The sequence below is a fragment of the Xyrauchen texanus genome, chromosome 21 (genome assembly GCF_025860055.1).
Source record: "Xyrauchen texanus isolate HMW12.3.18 chromosome 21, RBS_HiC_50CHRs, whole genome shotgun sequence".
In the NCBI taxonomy this organism is placed as follows: Eukaryota; Metazoa; Chordata; class Actinopteri; order Cypriniformes; family Catostomidae; genus Xyrauchen; species Xyrauchen texanus.
The window spans coordinates 39963336-39983131 of record NC_068296.1 but is presented as its reverse complement, the minus strand read 5'-3'; the positions used below and the strand labels follow the sequence as shown (position 1 = coordinate 39983131).

Here is a 19796-nt window from a genome sequence, read left to right as displayed (position 1 = left end):
TATCTCATGCAATTTGCTTTTGCAAATGCATCTTGTTTTAAGGATATATATATATATATATATATATATTCTTTTTTTTTTTTTTTTTTTTACTGGAAAAGATGACAAAAATATTGATTAAAAATATTTTTGCAGTGAAGAGGGGTTCAAGCTACTTGAGATATTTGTTTTTGCACGACTGGTGTGAGATTTTTCTCATATTCACTTTGTGTACACACACACACACACGGGGATGACTACAAAGACTTGCTCATAGTGTCTTGCTCAAGAGGACAGCCTCTTGTTTGGATTAATCTGCTAACACTTCAATAATGTCTGTTCAGCATTTACTGTCCTTTGTATTGACACAGAGCTGTCTTTACTTCCCCTCCTGCCTTCACAATGCTCCTTGTATAATACTAAGGAAAGGAGTAGCAACCATTTTTGTGTTCATATACATTTAATTTTTCCATCAGCTATTTAAAATTGATTGTCACTTGTGTAAATTCAAAATATTAACAATCGTCATGTGTGTATGTCTGTGCGTGGCTGGATCTGTCACGCGTGAATGATCGGGTCATTGTGACAGACACATCCCATTCCAGCAATGCCTTGAGCGCTACTTGTGCAGCGGCTAAAGGTAATGCTATTACAGCTAGAACACATCCGTTTACATAATGCCATTTGTAATTGCGCTTGGCCAGGCATGGCAGAGTGACTTTTACAAGGCTATACATTTTGCACGCCCACCTGCAAATGGCTCCGTGTCTTGGCCTCGGGGCCCCTGCGCTGCTCAGGTAATAAAACTAAAAAGCTCCCATGATGCCTGGAGGGGATGTTCATGTTTTGCAAATATTAGCATAAGGGAATTGTCTTTTCTGCAGCGTAAACAAGCTATGAAACATGGCTAATGTCCCATAATTCACTTTGTTGCAATTCCAGTGGCAGCTGCTCCTGTCCTCCTGTGTTAAATGATTGATCAAAGAGCATGCAGCCTGTGACCCTCCTTCAGACATCAGTCTCTGGACTGGCCCTGGATCCAGACGATAGAGCGGGAATTAAAAATTCAAACATTCTTAAAAGAAGGGTTTTGTGGAGGTTCTCCAGGCACTGAGCCACTAAACTGTTAGCTGGGCTGAGGTGAACGAGAGATGGAAAGACAGAGGCGCCATCTTCAACATGAAGGAAGCCACAGAGAGGAAGTCAATGTCTCCTCTCAGGACACCTGGAAAAGAGTTTAGTGATCAAAACAGCTGTACTTTTGAAGCAGTGATAATTACAGTGTTCATGCCACACTTAGGCCACGTCCACACTAATATCTATTCGTTTGAAAATAGATTACACCTCTTATCCACATTAGAACAGGGTTTTACTCTCCCAAAGTAGGGAACAATTTTGTGTCGATGTGGCCTTAATATGTAATTACTGACGGTATTTTTACTGACTGACGGTATTGACTGTTTGTGCTACAGACCATTACCATTACTTTTCTAAGCAAATAAACTTATGGTTTCCATATGGAAGGCAATAAAACGAGGGGGGAAATCCCACAGATCTATAAAGAAGGAGGGACCCGAGCCATACTTACGGACAAGAATATCATAAAGGTTAACCTGTTAACCTGCACCCCCACTCAGGGGCTCACAGCTGAAAATGACATACCTGAATTAAAATAAATATAGCTCCTGAGAACAGTGTACCACAGGCACAATTAAGGTCTCTTTGGAAAGAAGACACTTGGCACTCTACTAACAACAAATCAGAGTTGATAATGCTCAAACAAATAAAAAGTTATAAAAGTTGAAGTGCCTCATAAATAATGAGAACTTCAAAAAATGTTTTATTATTTCATGTACAAATATATAAAAATAGACCTGGAGGAATCCAATTACGTAAAGGATTGAAAGCCACAAGTCTCATCAGTTTATATTTCAAATTTGAGGAAGATATAATGAAAAATGGGGTTCCTGCAAGCTTTTTTCCAAGACTATGTCGGTTCCCTTTCTACCTCCCCCTGCCTGTGGCACATCCCCAGAAATGACATCCCCAAACTAAAATAATTGTAGTTACTGAACAATTTGCTCTACATGCACAATTTAGACATATTTAAAAAGAAGACACTTTGGAGTTTATTACCCAAATGTAAAAGTTGAAAAAACTTACACAGACAAAAATTTATAGAATTTAAAATGTCTTGAAGATAATTTGTACTGCAAGTAACATTTCATTATTTTATGGAAAAATCAATGAAAACAAACCTGGATGAATCCAGTTAGGCAATTGATTGAAAGCCACAAGTCTCATCAGTTTATATTTCACATTTGAGGAAGATATTATGAAAAATGAGATTTCTGCAATATTTTTCCAAGACTATGTCCAGGTACCAAGAAGCCTCCTTGGATACCTCAAAAAGCAACCTAATGATCAAATGTTATGAAGGGTACTGCAAGCTATTTTAGTCATATACACTATTCATACCGATAGTCGCCCATTCAACATTCAATGGCTGGTGATGGCCAGTGATACAGACAGCATTCATATGGATGGTCAGACATAGAACCAACAAACAATCACACTGATGGCCAGCCATCAGACAAGCCATTTGTTTTATATTTGGTCTTTTCAGACCACAATGCATTTACCATATAAATCAAATGGGAAAACAAACACACACACACACACACACACACACACACACACTCTCTCTCTCTCACACACACACACACACACACGTATAATGTGTGCATGTTACATAGCAACTCACCGATGTAAAATTGGACCATCTTTTCCGTCCTCAAGTATATCACCGTCGTCGCTGTATTCACTCCTCAATTTAGTCATCGCTGCTTCGAGTGATCTCAAATAAAACATCTTCAGCAGAAAAAAACTTCTTTTGACGATCCATTTGATGAGATAATCCGTCCAGTAAGTAAGACGCGAAAACAGATGTTGACTGGGGAACCGTCTTTTTACTATGGCTCGTTTGTTGTCAAATGACGGGGTGTGGTCACAGCCTAATTCGCAGGTTAGAGTGGCTGATTCAAATAAATAAAAAAACATCTTGTTCGCGAGGAATTTAAACTTCCGGATATCGTTGGAATCGTGCACTGCTTGGCTACATTTTCTATCAATCATATCATTTCAATTCTTTCATTGACTTTCGTTGTAAAGACAAAACAATAGGATCAGCATATCATGACGTCAAAAAACTGACCGCAGTGTTTGGATATTTCGACCTATATATTGCCTATCTTTGTATTTGTGTGTGTGTGTGCGGTCTTAATTTGTTCATTACACTCTAAGCAACACACCCATATAACGTTCGGCTACCGGAGTCTGTTTTTATGCATAATTTTATTGCATAACCGACAAGTATGATACTTCACCCTGAAGAAACTTCGATGTAAACAAAGGAATAACCATCAATGTTACAACGTTATTGTTTCTTTGGACTAAAAATGCTCTATGGGATGTTATTCAGTGGACCCTCACCTTTCCATCCAATCTGGAACTTTTAGCAGTGGATGCGTGTGTGGCTCGTTATTACGACACTACTGGTAAGTACTCCGTTTTTGATTACGTTTGTTTGATCTGTATTGCTTACATAAATGCAAGAAATACATTCGTTATAAGCTTTTCATCGAAAAACAGAGCTCTATCATCGATGCTTGAGGCTTACACCTTTAAAATGATATATAGTTTGCCAAGATTAATGATGTTCTTTCACGTTAAATCTATTCATAAACATTAAACTGGGGGGCTCTTCGGTGCGACTGCGCACTGGTGCAGGTTAACAGGTTAAAGGGTTGGCTCTTTTGAATTGGGCCAATAAGCGACCACTTAGTAACCACACAAAACACCCTACTAACACTCACACAACCATCCTGAACACCCTACAACCACCCAGAACACCTTGGCAACCACTAACAGTGCTCTAGAAACTATCTAGAACACCCAAGAAAATGTTTAAGAGTGCCCTTGTAACAGCATAGCAACTTCCCAGCAACCAGTTAGAACACTCTAGCAACAAGATTAAAAGCAAACAAAAACAACCCTAGCAGTACAATATTGAGTTTTGCATGGGTGAGTGCTAGGACAAAAATCCAATGATAAATCATGGAAATAAAAAATGGATTATGATATAAAGTTAGTTAGTTTTATTAATTTCTCTCAGTTTTGACCATTTATGGTATATCTATGGCGTTGATGTCAAAGTGTAATTAGCAAGCAAATTGGATTTTCAGGTTATAGAGTTGCCAAACGTTATCGTGAGTATTTTAAATTGTTCAGGGGATGCCATAACAAATGGAAGCAGAGCGGGGGAGATTTTAAAACAAGAATACTTAATTCAAAAATCCACAAGACCTTACCTTCACACTGTGGATGAACAGAGAAGCCTCTGTTCCTCATGAAGCTCCTAGAGACATCACCAAGTCATTACAAATTATCTCTGATTGGGGCACCTCTGACCATCTACTCATGTCATTCACCCATCGCGCATAGTTAAAGGTGCACTCAGTAATTCTTTTCTCATTAAAAATGTGAACTCCTTAAGGGAGCGGTAAGGGTACATACACCTGAGCCAAATTATGACTAACATCTGTCTCTAATTGTAGTGAGATTGGGAGAGTGACATAAAAGGACCACGCCAGCGCCAGATCAAGAGAGAGAGACTGGGTCAAGAGCCTTACCCGAAGCTATATTATTGTGAAACTGATGTGTTTAAGTGACTACATCCCTGTGCAGCTGATGAGTTATTGTGAAGCTGTAAACCAGAGAAGTGGCTAATTAAAAATTCTCTACCTGTGTTTTGAAGAAACCAGCTCACGGTGTCCTTCTTTGTTACAATAGAAAATCATGAGCACTCACATTAAAATGAAGACTCCAGTCATATCAGTAATCTTATAAAAGCTGTTTTATTCTACATGGAGAGGGTCCACACATGTTACAATCACATGACCAGCCGAAAACTACTTGCTTAATCTCAGTAACTGTCCTGTTATTTGACACTTTCACTCATTGATTAAAGTAATCATGTCTGACTGTGAATACTACATTTCTACAATGACATCTGAAACTGAAACCTATTGATTTAAACTACACATTTAAAACCTAAAACAATTAAGCAGAATTACAAGTATAGCAATTAAATGCTTGTTTAATGAAAAAGTCAAAACAGTCTGAATGTGATCTGCCAGGTCCAATTTAACTCTACAGGTGACGGGAAAATGAACATTTACAGTGACAGCAAAACACCTCACGAGCATTTTAATGTAGTAAAGGGGTTGTGTAGACTCCATCAACTTTTGTTAAAAAATTCTTTCTGTGATCCCACACTCTGAAAAGTGGTGGGGCTGAATAAGGTGAGTAGCTAACATTTGGGAAGGATCATTCTGACACTTTGAGATTGGAACTGTGACATTCGAACAGCTACGAGGCGCTAGTATCTTCACCAAGCTTGACCTCAGAAGTGCGTATAATCTAATCCGGATACGAGAGGGGGATGAGTGGAATACCGCATTCATTACCCCCTCTGGCCACTACGAATATCTTGTTATGCCGTATGGTCTGGTCAACGCCCCTTCGGTGTTTCAAGATTTCATGAATGAAATACTCCGTGATTTCCTCAACAAATTTGTGATAGTATATATTGATGACATTTTTATCTTCTCCCAAGACGAATCTTCACATCAACGACATGTCTCCAGTGTTCTCCAACGATTACGAGATCACTCCCTCTTCCTAAAAGCAGAGAAATGCATCTTCCATCAAGATTCGGTTACTTTCCTTGGGTACATTGTGGGTAAGCAGGGGGTGAAGATGGATGAAGGAAAGGTCGCGGCAGTCACCTCATGGCCCACTCCGTAAAGAGTAAAAGAGCTCCAACGATTCCTTGGCTTCGCGAATTTCTATCGCAGGTTCATTAACAATTACAGTACCATAACCTCTGCTCTTACCTCTCTCCTGAAAGGGAAACCAAAATCCCTGTCCTGGAACCTTGAAGCTGACCATGCCTTCCAGACGTTGAAAAACGAGTTCATCTCTGCTCCTCTTCTACGCCACCCTAACCCAGACATAGCCTTCATCGTTGAAGTCGATGCCTCCACAACTGGAGTAGGTGCCATACTTTCTCAGCACCAGGGGGATTCCCATAAACCTCTTCCCTGTGCCTTCTTTTCAAAAAAATTATCCCCAGCTGAACAGAATTATGATGTGGGTAACCGGGAACTCCTCGCCATCAAATTGGCTTTGGAAGAGTGGAGACATTGGCTCGAAGGGGCACAACATCCTTTCACGGTACTTACCGATCATAAGAACCTTCAGTATCTCAAAGAAGCCAAGAGACTAAACCCACGTCAAGCCCATTGGGCTTTATTCTTCACTCGGTTCCACTTCTATATCACCTATCGTCCAGGATCCAAGAATACCCGTGCGGATGCTTTATCCAGACTCCATGCTCTTCCAGACACCATTGATGAACCTGAACCAGTTCTGCCCACTACAGTTTTTGTCAATCCCATTCAATGGGACATTAATGATCAAATCCAGGAAGCCACGAGACTAGAACCTACTCCACCAGAATGCCCAGACACCCTCACGTATGTCCCAGATGAATATCGCCTACCTCTCATCGAATCTGCTCATTCGTCAGTTGGTACGGGTCATCCTGGAGCGACACAGACTTACACTCTCCTACAGCAACGATATTGGTGGCCAGGCATGAGAAAGGAAGTACAACGCTTCGTCCAGGGGTGTCAAATTTGCGCTATATCTAAAACTCCACGTCACTTACCTTCTGGGAAACTATTACCTCTACCTATTCCTCAACGGCCGTGGTCGCATCTGGGTATTGATTTCATTACTGATTTACCTCCATCAGGAGGCAACACCTGCATTCTCATTATAGTTGACAGATTCTCCAAAGCCTGTAAACTGATCCCCTTACCAGGCCTTCCTACAGCTCTTGAGACAGCCGAGAGCCTCTTCAACCAGGTTTTTCGTCATTTTGGCCTCCCTGAGGACATTGTGTCCGATCGAGGACCTCAATTCATCTCTCGGGTTTGGAAAGCTTTCTTTTCTCTTCTCGGAGTGACGATAAGCTTGACATCGGGATATCATACCCAGGCTAATGGGCAGACTGAGAGGAAGGTTCAAGAAATTAATCGTTTCCTCCGCACGTTCTGTCAAGATCATCAAGACACGTGGAATCAATTCCTTGCCTGGGCAGAATACGCCCAAAACTCCTTGCATCAGACCACCACAGGGCTAACACCTTTCCAATGTTTCCTAGGTTTCCAGCCACCACATTTCCATGGTCCGGTGAGCCTTCCGAGGTCCCTTCAGTTGATTTCTGGTTTCGAGAAAGTGAAAGAGTGTGGAATGATGCCCATCATCATCTCCAACGGGCCATACACAGACACAAAAGATTTGCAGATGTACGTCGAAATGACACCCCTGTGTTTGAACCTGGTCAACTTGTCTGGCTCTCGACTCGAGACATCCGTCTACGCCAAACATGTCGTAAATTGAGCCCACGATATATCGGACCTTTTAAAATTCTCCATCAAGTCAATCCAGTCACATATAAGCTTCACCTACCTCCTCGATTCAAGATTCACCCAGTTTTCCATGTATCTCTCCTGAAACCTCATTATCCTTCTGTTTTTCCTCCCACTACAGAGCCTGATTCTGACCAGACCCCTCCCTTACCTACCATTGAAGAGGACCCCATCTACTCAGTCCACGAAATCCTGGACTCCCGGCGTCGGGGTGGTCGTATAGAATACCTTGTCGACTGGGAAGGTTCACGGGCCAGAAGAAAGATCTTGGGTTTCTCGAGACGATATCCTGGACCCAACTCTTCTCACTGAATTCCACCAACAACATCCACATCGACCAGCCCCACGACCTCGAGGCAGACCACCACGACGTCGGGGTCCTCGAGTCGCTGGCTGGACCCTGGAGGGGGTAATGTCAGGAGGCAATCAGGCTCACTCACATCCACAACACAAAGATCACACTCACCCGAATACTAATCACCTGCACCTGTCATCAATCCAGCAATCCAGCAATCACCAGCACTATTTAAGAGCACAACTCACCTCCAGTCTCTGTCAAACCTTGAACGAGGAAATATCCACTAACCTGCTCTCTGTGCTTTTCAGACGATTGTTCCTGAGACTATTCCAATCTGTTTCCTCAGTGCACCCTTGTGTTACTTACCTGTTTTCCCTCATCTAGAGACTCCTCCATCTCCCTGGTGTTCATACTCCGCGTCCTTTGGATTGTGATACTTACCACACTCAAGCCTGCCGTTATCTGCAAGAGAAAAGACGGTCATTCATCAGTATTATACTCACAGCGCCCGTTGATGCATCTGAACTTCCCTACTGTCCTACGAAAGCTTCATTAAAAGTTATTCTGAATCCTTCTAACCTTGTTGTCCTAGTTTGTATCCTGACAGCACCTCTCTTTCAGTTTCAGTTTTAATGTAACCTTTTTCACAACCTTCCTGGAAATCATATAGATGTCTCAAGAGATCAAAGTCTGCAGGATTCAATGTGTTTTAGAAAACCTGGTCTCATAGAATCACATTACTATACCAAAAGATTTGTAAAATTATTATTATGTGGCTCGTTGTTTGTATTGTGGCAGTTTCCTACAACAACGACTTTTATTCACATTCAGACAAATAACAAGTACAACGGAAGATTAACAGTTCATAAACACTTACTTTTCACACTGTTCCTCACACAATGCCATCTTATGACATCTAAACACTTTAACTATAGTGCACGACCTGTAAGACAATGTATTTTAACTAGGGCTGATGATTTAATTCGATGCAATAATTAAACCAAAAAAATAATGCATTAAAAAAAATGAACAACTTTTCGGTCTGTTTTTAATTCCATACCTGATGTTGACTCCACCCATCTTATTATTGGAGGGGACTTTAATTGCATTTTGGACCCTTTTATGGATCGGTATTCCCCCAGCCCTCCCAAACCTTCTAATTCAGCTACTGTTCTTAATAATCTCATTCATTCACTGAATATTCTTGATATTTGGAGACTTCAGCACCCTACTGACAAAGACTATTCTTTTTTTTCTAATGTCCATAACTCGTATACAAGTATTGACTATTTTTTAACTGATTCCAAATTAACCTCTAAGATCTTATCTTCTAAATATCACAATATTGTAATATCTGATCACTCCCCTGTCTCTATAACAGTAGACTTTGAGATGGAAACTCCCTCCTACTCTTGGCGTTTTAATCCCACTCTGTTAAATGAGGACCATTTTAAAGAAACTTTTGCTACCCGTATTGCTGAATTTCTTTCTCTGAATGATACAGGGGATGTGTCTGATTCAACATTATGGGAAGCTCTTAAAGCTGTCATTAGAGGCCAGATTATAGATTTTCAAGCAGAACTGAAAAAACAGAGGCGCAAAAGGCTGGCAGAAATAGAGACCGAGTTGCCAGTGCTGGAACATCAATTCAAACTCACATTGTCCAATTTAACTTTGGCGAGTATTATGAAGCTCAAATATGAATATAATACACTCTTATCTGCCCAAATTAGCTCCCTTTTACTAAAAATAAAGCAGAAACAATTTTAATTAGGTGACAAACCCAACCATTTGTTAGCTCGCCAACTTAGGGGCATACAATCTAGTAGAGCCATAAAAACAATCAAGTTGAAATCTGGGGCCTTGACCAATAAACCGACAGAAATAAACAATGTATTCCAGGAATTCTATCAGGAATTATATTCCTCTCAAAGTAGTGTAGACTCATCTGATATTACAAAATTCCTTCGCTCCCTAGGACTTCCTAAAATCAGTGAGGACACAAGGGAAAACTTAAATTCTGACATAACATTGGAAGAAGTTTTTACAGCTATTAGAAGTTTTCCCAATGGGAAAGCGGCTGGTCCGGATGGGTTTGGCATAGAAATTTATAAAGCCTTTTCTAATCAAATTGGCCCCTTGATGCTAAGGATGCTTAAAAATTCTATTGAAAACAAAAAATTACCAGAAACACTTTATTCGGCAAACATTGCATTGATCTTAAAGAAAGATAAGGATAGTACGGACCCTTCCTCCTATAGACCCATTTCCCTCCTCGGAAATGATCTTAAAATATTTACTAAAATCTTAGCAAATCGGTTGAGTAAATGTATCAGTTCAATAATACATGATGGCCAGACAGGCTTTATTTCCGGGAGATTTTCTTTTCATAATGTACGTAGGCTTATGAACATTGTTTATGGGAGTAGAGGAAAAAATGACAAAACAGCCATTCTAGCCCTGGATGCTTATAAGGCATTTGACAGTGTGGAATGGTCCTACATATTAAGCACCATTAGAGAATTTGGACTGGGACAACATTTTTCTTCGTGGGTTGAAATGTTGTATCTTTGCCCCTCTGCCTCTGTTCTCACAAACAATAATAGATCGCCCTCTTTCCTCCTCCATCGTGGTACCCGCCAGGGCTGCCCACTGAGCCCTTTACTTTTTGCTATCGCGATGGAACCTTTAGCGATAAGTATAAGAAATCATCCACATATATACACAGAAAGCAATTTTGTTGATGTGGAACAAAGAGTGTGTACCTAAATTTGAGACGTGGATTGCAGAGGTTAGCAGTGTGTTACATATGGAAAAATTCAGATACGAAATTGCTGGTAAACCTAAGAAATTTTTTCAGGTTTGGAAGTCCTATATAGAATTTCTGGAAGGGGATCATGGAATTTAACATGTTGGACATATGTTCTAAGAAGTGTGGTACTCTAGATCATATAGCGTCTTGCAGGGTACAATAACTCACTTTATTTCCATAATTGGGTAATCATTGGTATTGGCATTTTATTTTAAACATTTTACTTTTAATGTATGTGTATCTAGAGATCTGCAATGTGTATCTGTATGTACATATGTAGGTATGGGCATCGTATGTTTATGTGTGTATTTGTACTATCCTACATATTATATATTAATTTATCATTATTGGTTATTTATTTATTTATTTATTTATTTTATTTTTTTATCATTTATTTATTTTATTTTATTGTTACTTGTATGCTGGCACGGGGTGGGGGGTTGTTCTGTAAAAATGTGAAAAGCTTTAAATAAAATATATAAAAAAATTAAAAATAAAAAAAACAATGAACAACTTGTTCATGAAAAATGGTCCCCGGAACGTAATAAGGACTATTTATTATATCTGAGCAATTCAAGCTTTGACTCACATCTGTTTTCTCCAGCGGGACATTAAGTTAAACTTGCTGTATAGGCAATGAGCAGCTCATACAGAGAACAAACCACACTTACTGAAAGCAGACAACACAAGATGAGAACATGTTCTTGTGTTCATGCACAGCTTGATGGAGCACAAATCCGAAGGCAGGGATCTCAAGACATGTTTTTCTAAGTTTCAAACTTCATTTAACTTGACACAGCAACCTAAAAGCGGTACATTTATCACCTATGTGGATGTAATGCAACATTTTGTGCTTCTATGAACAGTACTTTTTGTTTTACAAGTAATGAACTGGTAATATTTTTAGTATGTTTTAGAAGTTAAAAAAAAAACTCTTATCACTGAATCTTCATTCTTGATTCAAGCATTGTTTGAATATGGTGAATTCAGACTCCTGTATTGATCCAACTTGTGTGTATACTTACACCCCTAACAAGCACTACTTACTATATAGAAAATGTAAAAAAAATCCTTACATATCCATGTGGCAATTGTTAGTGAAAGTTTGGTTAACTTGCATTGCAGACTGTTATTTAATCCAACCAGATATATGAAGATTTCAACTGATTAAACAGTCCAGGTTTTTTCAGGTGCTATTTCATGTATCATTATTTCTTGTCATGACACAAACAGATTAGGTGGTTTTGAATATATCTGAATACTGCTGAAAAGGTCTCTGCGTGTGTCAGGTTACAACCACAGATGGTTACACTTTACATGCCTCTGTACTTCATTTAGTTAGTTGGGTGTAATATTGTAGGACTTTTGTGAGATGCATTTTCAGTTTTTATCTGGAAGTAATACCTTCCACAACACAACTCATGAGACATGAACAATAATGACATTCATAGACATTCCAAGACTTCAGTTAGTTTGGTCAGACACCTCTAGAGACCTCACTGCATACCAATTTGACACCTCACCAATCACTGTTAATTAGATCTTATAAAGATCATACTTATTTAATCTTTTTTGTAGTTTGAATCAATGCAAGAATAAACCAAATATAAATTTTCTGGCTGTTGCTTGTGAAAGAAGCTCATGAATTGCTTGACCTTTGTTAACAAGAGCAACACATCCAGATGCACACAGCTGTAAACAGACTTAATCCAATCAAATACCCCAATGCCAAAACAAATATAATGTGTCATCAAAATACCCTGCCTTCAATTGTCCTGCAGTTGCCAAGAGAAAAATGAGGAAATAATAATAAAAATCCCATACCTAATTGAGCCAAATAGTAGCAATGTGTTTCATCAAAAGTGATTAGTGCTAATTAAGTCATTTTCATGCTTGAATGTGTGTCTTTCATCTGCACGTCCATATGGTGCATGCATTCAAAAGAAGAAAGAGAAATTAGACAGAGAAATCGTATACCTACAGAAAGATGGCATGCAAGCTGTTACACTTTAAAGCAATTTTTTAGGATTAGTGCATTTCAGAAAGACATCAGTGCATGCAATCACAGCTATGAGCATGGCAATGTACTTTTGGTATTTTCATGTAAATACTTAATAAGTCTTAGGTGTAAGTGGTTTGTTAAAATTGTGCGCGCAAAGCACAAGCTGTAACGAATGCAGTAAGAAGTCAAGAGAGCAGGATCTAAGTGCAGCTTTGATTTAATAAGAAAATGAGTCCAGATACAAAACATAAAAAACACAGAAACAAAACAAAACTAAAACTTGGTAACAGAACAAACGTCACATTCATGGGGATAACAGGAAACAACAACTGACAAAGACACAAGCAAACACAAGGACAATAAATACAGTGGGACAAAGAAAGTAAACGAGAAACAGCTGGGAACAATCAGGGCATGAACCAGGAACAGAGACACAAGAAGGTAAACAAAACTATATAATAAAAGCCTTTTAAACACCAAGCGACCTCTGGTGGCTGCTAGGGCAAAAGTCTCGGGTGTGACACAGCCCCCACTTTGAGAAGCGACTCCTGGCGCTCCTAAACATAACACACACACACACAAAAAATTGTTAACGGGATGAGTAGGACATTATGGGACTGGCAGTCCAAGAAAGCACATGGGAAACAAGAGGGGCTGAAGACAACCAGTGAACCCAGAGAGACCACCGGAGGGCAAGATGGACCAGGCGCCCAAGGCGGAGTGGACAGGAAGTCTGAAGACTGACGTGGACCAGGAGACCAAAGAGACCAGAGCAGAGTAGAGCAGAGCCTGGGAGGCGGCCACTGGACTGGGACTGGGTCAGGATGCCTGGGAGTCGGCCACTGTGCCAGGACTGGGTCAGGAGGCCTGGGAGGTGGCCACTGGGCCGGGACTGGGTCAAGAGGTGGAGCAACTGGAGGAGGAGCAGGTAAAGCCGCTGTTAGAGGAGTCTCTGGGAGAGTGGACAGAGTCATGGAGGACTCTAAGGGTGGAGTCGTGGGAGGCATTAAGAGCAGAGCCATTGTGTCCCCCCTGAAAATTCCACTAGGGCTGGAGTGGGCGTGAACGCAGACTCTGGGATAGACGAGGCTGGCAGTGCTGGCAATGCTGGCTCTGGGACAGAGGAGGCTGGCAACACTGGCTCTGGGTCGGATGAGGCTTCAAGAACAGGCTCATTGGCCATGGCTGCATGTCCGTTGACTTGTTGGACGTGGCAGGCATGGGCGTTGGCTGGTTGGCCATGGCAGGCGTGGGCGTTGGCTCATTGACTTTGGCAGGTGTGGCCGTTGGTAGTGACACAGAGTAAGGGGAGAATGTGAGCCTCAAAGCAAGGTCAATGAACTCTACTAAATAGAGTTCACACCTGCCTCTAGGCATACAGTACTTCACTGGCTCATTGAGTCCAAGGCGATAGATGTCCTTAAAACAAAGCCCTCCATAAATAAAATCCTGGGCGAAACTGCAGAAAAGCTCCATATACGCTCTATGGTTTGGTCTCTCTGTTTGAGGTGCAGCAGCTGCAAAGCCGCTAGATCCATAATTGCTGGTCAGTTGTTCTGTTACGGATGCAGGAAAAAGTCAAGAGACCAGGATCTACGTGCAGCTTTGATTTGATAAGAAAATGAGTCCAGATACAAAACTTGGAAAACACAGGAACAAAACAAAACTAAAACTCTGGAACAGAACAAACATCACATCCATGGGGTAAATAAGAAACTACCACTGACAAAGACACAAGCAAACACAAGGACATTAAATACATTGGGGAAAACAAGGTAAACAAGAAACAGGTGGGAACAATCAGGGTAGGAACCAGGAACAGAGACACAAGAAGCTAAACAAAACTTCATACTATAAGTCTCTTAAACACCTAGTGACCTCCGGTGGCCACTAGGGCAAAAGTCTCAGGTGTGACAAGGGATATACACTGATGAGCCAAAAAATATTGACCATCTGCCTAAAATTATGTTTGTCCTCCGTGTGCCACCTTGGACTACTGTCGGTAGATACTCGCCACTGCTGACCGGGAGAACCCCACAAGTCTTGTCATTTCAGAGATGCTCTGACCTATTCATCTGGCCATAACAATTTGACCATTGTCAAAGTCACTCAGGTCTTTACTCCTGCCCATTTCTCCTGCATTCAACACATTAACTACGAGAACTGATTGTGTGCATACCATCTAATCTACCCAGACCTTGACATGTGGTCTTGTTAGGAGATCAATGTTAGTTTCTTCACCTGTGAGTGCTCATAATGTTTTGGCTCATCAGTGTATATGAAGACAGCCCATTTATAAGAAGTTGGAAGTATAAATGGGCTGATTGCAATACATTAGAAGACAATAGAAATATAGACTATTAATGTCTTTATTTTGTGTAGTAACTGCATCCTTTTTAATGCCAGGTATATGTCTATGACATGCACTTTATATAAGTGTGGAAAGGTAGTGTTCTTCCAGACAAATTAGAGGAAGGCTCCGTTAAATCTTTAAGCGGCATACAAGAAAGACTACACCAGTAAATTATCTCTTGCTTTGCTTTATTATCAGATATTCCAGAGTTGCTGTTATGTTTTTCCTTAAATTTCCATCGCGACTTGTAGCGGAATTGCACTGCAATAGTGGTGTTTTCCTCTTATGTACAACTCTAGGATTACCACAATGTACTTCACAGTCTGTATTTTACATTGGTGTATAAATTGGTATAGTTTATAGTGTATGTACCCACTGTAAGAAATGTTGAATTATTTCCGCTGTGTTGATTTGTTGTTGGGTTCACTGTGCATGAAATACCCGCAGTTGGTGGAATGCGGGTGCCAATTTCATACCCTGTTTGCTGCGTATAGATCTATTGTAAAATTACTGTTCACTTGCTTTGTCCACTTAGACTGTAGATTGTAAGTATGTAAATAAGTATGTAAATAAAATCCTCACTATCCTCTGCAGGGCTTTACGGTCTGAAACGTGCAAGTCCCAAACTAGGCAGTGATGTAGATGCTCAGGATGCTCTCAATAGTCCCTCTATAGAATGTAGTGAGGATAGGGGGTGGGAGATGTGCTTTCCTCAGCCTTCGAAAAAAGTAGAGACGCTGCTGGGCTTTCTTGGTAATAGAGCTGGTGTTGAGGGACCAGGTGAGGTTCTCCGCCAGGTGAACACCAAGGAATTTGGTGCTCTTGACGATCTCCACAGAGGAGCCGTCGATGTTCAGCAGAGAGCGGTCACTCTGTGCTCTCCTAATGTCAACAACCATTTCTTTTGTTTTGTCCACATTCAGTGACAGGTTGTTGGCTCTACACCAGTCCGTTAGCTGCTGCACCTCCTCTCTGTATGCTGACTCATCGTTCTTGCTGATGAGACCCACCACGTTCGTGTCATCGGTGAACTTGATGATGTGGTTCCAGCTGTGCATTGCTGCACAGTCGTGAGTCAGCAGAGTGAACAGCAGTGGACTGAGCACACAGCCCTGGGGGGTCCCAGTGCTCAGTGTGGTGGTGGTGGAGATGCTGTTCCCGATCCGGACTGACTGAGGTCTCCTAGTCAGGAAGTCCAGGATCCAGTTGCAGAGGGAGGTGTCCAGGCCCAGTAGGTTCAGCTTTCCAATCAGGTGCTGAGGAATTATTGTGTTGAATGCTGAGCTGAAGTCTATGAACAGCATTCAAACATATTAGTCCTTTTTATCTAGGTGGGAGAGGGCCAGATGGAGGGTGTGGCAATGACGTTGTCTGTTGAATGGTTGGGACAATACGCAAACTGCAGTGGGTCTAGTGAGGGGGGCAGCTGGGTCTTAATGTGCCTCATGATGAGCCTCTCGAAGCACTTCATGATGATGGGTGTGAGTGTGCCGGGACGGTAGTCGTTGAGGCAGTACACTGAAGACTTCTTTGGCATGGGGACGATGGCGCTGCTCAGAGAGATGTTGAAGATGTCGTTAAGAACATCTGCCAGCTGGTCTGCACATCCTCTGAGCACTCTGCCAGGAATGTTGTCTGGTCCAACAGCCTTCCGTGGGTTGACTCGTACGTAGAGTTTTCCTCACATCAGCTGTGGAAAGACAGAGCACCTGGTCATTGGGAGGAGGGGTGGTCTTCCTCGCCACCACATTGTTCTGTGCTTCAAACCTAGTGTAAAAGTCATTCAGAGAATCTGGAAGGGAGGCATCTTTGTCACAGGCAATTGATGTTGTCCTGTAGTTGGTGATGGCCTGGATGCCCTGCCACATGCGCCGCGTGTCACCGCTGGAAGTGCTGTGTCCTGGAAGTGACTGTGGATTCTCTAGGTGTGTGCGTGCTTTGCCCCTTTGATGGCCCGGACAGTTTGGCCCTCGCTGTTCTTAGGGCAGCCTTGTCACCTGCTCTGAAGGCGGATTCTCGGGTCCTCAGCAGCGCACGCACCTCCGCAGTCATCCACGGCTTCTGGTTGGAGCATGCGGTGATGGTCTTGGAGAAGGTGACATCATCAATGCACTTGCTGATGTAGCTGGTCACTGATGCTGTGTATTCCCCCAAGTTGGTAGAGTCACCATATGTTGCAATCCCCTGAACATGTGTCAGTCAGTACACTCAAAACAGTCCTGAAGAGCAGAGATGGCTCCTGCTGGCCAGGTTTTCACCTGCTTCTGGAGTGGTTTTGTGCATCTGACGAGCGGTCTGTATGCTTGGATTAGCATAACAGAGATGTGGTCTGAGTAGCCGAGGTGGGGCGGGGTGGGGCGGGGTGGGGCCCCTCTCGTTGCAAAGTCCACATACTGATGGAATTTAGGGAGCACTGTCTTGAGATTCGCATGGTTGAAATCTCCAGCGACAATAAACAGTCCGTCAAGGTGAGCATTCTGCAGTTCACTAATAGCCCCATACATTTCACCGAGCACTTCCTTAGTGTTAGCGCTGGGGGAATGTAAACTCTGGTTATAATAACAGTGGTGAATTCCCATGGTAAATAAAAAGGTCTGCATCTAACAGTCACAAGCTCCACCAGCGATGAGCATTAACTAGAGACTGGCATAGTGTTATTGCACTATTCCGTGTTGATGTAAACACACAAGCCACCACTGCGAGTCTTACCATACAGAGCTGCATTTCTGTCGGCACGAAACGAGGCGAGCCCATCTAGCTGAATGACGGCGTCCGGAACTCTGTCGCTGAGCCACGTCACCATGAAAACAAAGACACAGCAGTCTCTAAGCTCATGCTGCGTAGTGTGCTGGAGTCAGATGCAGTTTATTGTTCAGGGAGCAAACATTTGAGAACAGGATAGACGGGAGAGCCGGCTGGCTAGGGTTTGTTTTTAGCCTAGCATGGACCCCCGCCCTCTTGCCACGCTTTTGCTTCCTCGCACACCGCTTACGACATCCCCTCCCCCGGCCACCGGCATCAAGCGACACCAAGGACTGGATGCCTGGTCTCCGCAGCAAGCCGAGTTCATGTAGCTTCTCCTGCAGATCATCATGCAGCTTGATTGTCGCATGAATCTTATATTTTAGCAGTGTCTGGCGATGGTAGACACGAACATCGTTTTCTCCAACGTCCATGTGCCGTAAAAGTCGGGCTAAGTGACAAAAATAGCAACATGCCACTAAAACAACATTGAGATATCTTCTAAAACTCTTAAAGAGACATGTGAGTGGGGTCTTATTCTCAGGGAAAAAAAGACGCTGAAGACTTAGCTCTTCTCAGAGACTGCAAACTGATTTCAATAGAGTATTGAGTTCCCTTACAAAAATTGAGAGATCATTACAAATTTGCTGCAAAATCAAAACTGATTATCGTTACATGCAAATTAGCTTTTCCTGCAAACTTTAGGCAAATATTTTATTGTTGCCAAATGTTTGCTGCAATTTAACCACTACCGGTAAACAGCTGCAAACTTCAGGCAAACATTTGCGGTGAATCAAACGCTCATTTGCGTTTGAAAATAATGAGCAAATTTGCCTTGAACTCTCGATTTTTTTAATCGAGAGTTTTCTTAATACACTATAATAAGCATAAAAATGCAAAGCATATTTAAATATGAACTACAATAGTTTTTTTTATTAAATTGATGGTTTTAAACTATACATTTTGGTATTGGATGAATTGAAAGTATATTTATACAGTATATATATTTATTGAAATTTCTTGACGTGTCCGCCATTTTGGATGAAATTTTTCACTGCAGCAAAAGTTTTTATTTGGACTCCATTTAATTTAATTCTATTTGAAATACAGAACATCTTTGTGTACATTGAATGAAAACAATGTCACTGATGTCAAATCTGATTTGACGCATTTTCACGATTATTTCATATTTGAATAAACGGAAATGCGACTTGAGAGCTATAGCAGATGGGAAGATTTTCAGTGTTGTTCCTCACACAAAGAAGTTATATGACTTCAGAAGAATTGGCATATAGTACAAGGACTCCTAGGTTGGTTTCCATTTACTTTGATTTTATGGAAGAGTGTTGCCAGCCCTTTCAGAAAAACGAAAAAAAAAAAAAAAACATCTAGAGTTTACCGCAAATTTTCTTCAAACTTTCTGCAAATTTGCCACTGATTATTTTCACATGCAAATGAGTTTGGGATTTGCCACAGTTGTTTGCCAGAAGTTTGTAGCTCTTTGCTGCTAGTGGTGAACCTGCAGCAAACCTTTGGCGGCAATGAACAATTTCCAGCAAAGCTCATTTGCATGTGAAAACAATCAGTGACGAATGTGCAGTAAGTTTGAAGAAAATTTACGATAAACTCTAGATTTGTTTTTAAGGTAAGACATTTATCAAGGTCTTTTTTCCCTGAGAATAAGACCCCCCCTCACATGTCTCCTTAAGAGTTTCAGAAGATATCTGAATATTGTCTTAAATTAATATTCTAGGTTCAATAGAACTTAAGATCAATCAACAACATTTGTGGCATAATGTTGATTATCGTAAATATAATAAATACTCATCCCTCGTTTTCTTAAAAAAGAAGAAGCAAAAATGAAGGTTACAGTGAGGCACTGACAATGAAAGTGAATGGTGCTGATTTTTGGTGAGTTGAAATTCAAATTTACAATAAAATCTTGATTTGTTTGAAGGGAGGACATTTATTGAGGTTACTCCTTTTCTGTCCCACAGAAGGAAGTAAGTCAAATGGGTTTGGAATGACATGACGGGTGTAAATTATGACAG

General features: G+C 41.3%; 1 long non-coding RNA gene across 1 annotated transcript in view; it reads left to right on the top strand.

Annotated features, from left to right (window-relative positions):
• Positions 1–4744, top strand: part of LOC127661908 (uncharacterized) — a 58257-nt gene extending 53513 nt beyond the window's left edge. The window contains exon 5 of the long non-coding RNA XR_007972807.1: positions 4596–4744. This is a non-coding gene — a long non-coding RNA (uncharacterized LOC127661908). The remainder of the gene's footprint in view (positions 1–4595) is intronic.
• Positions 4745–19796: the final 15052 nt, after the last annotated feature.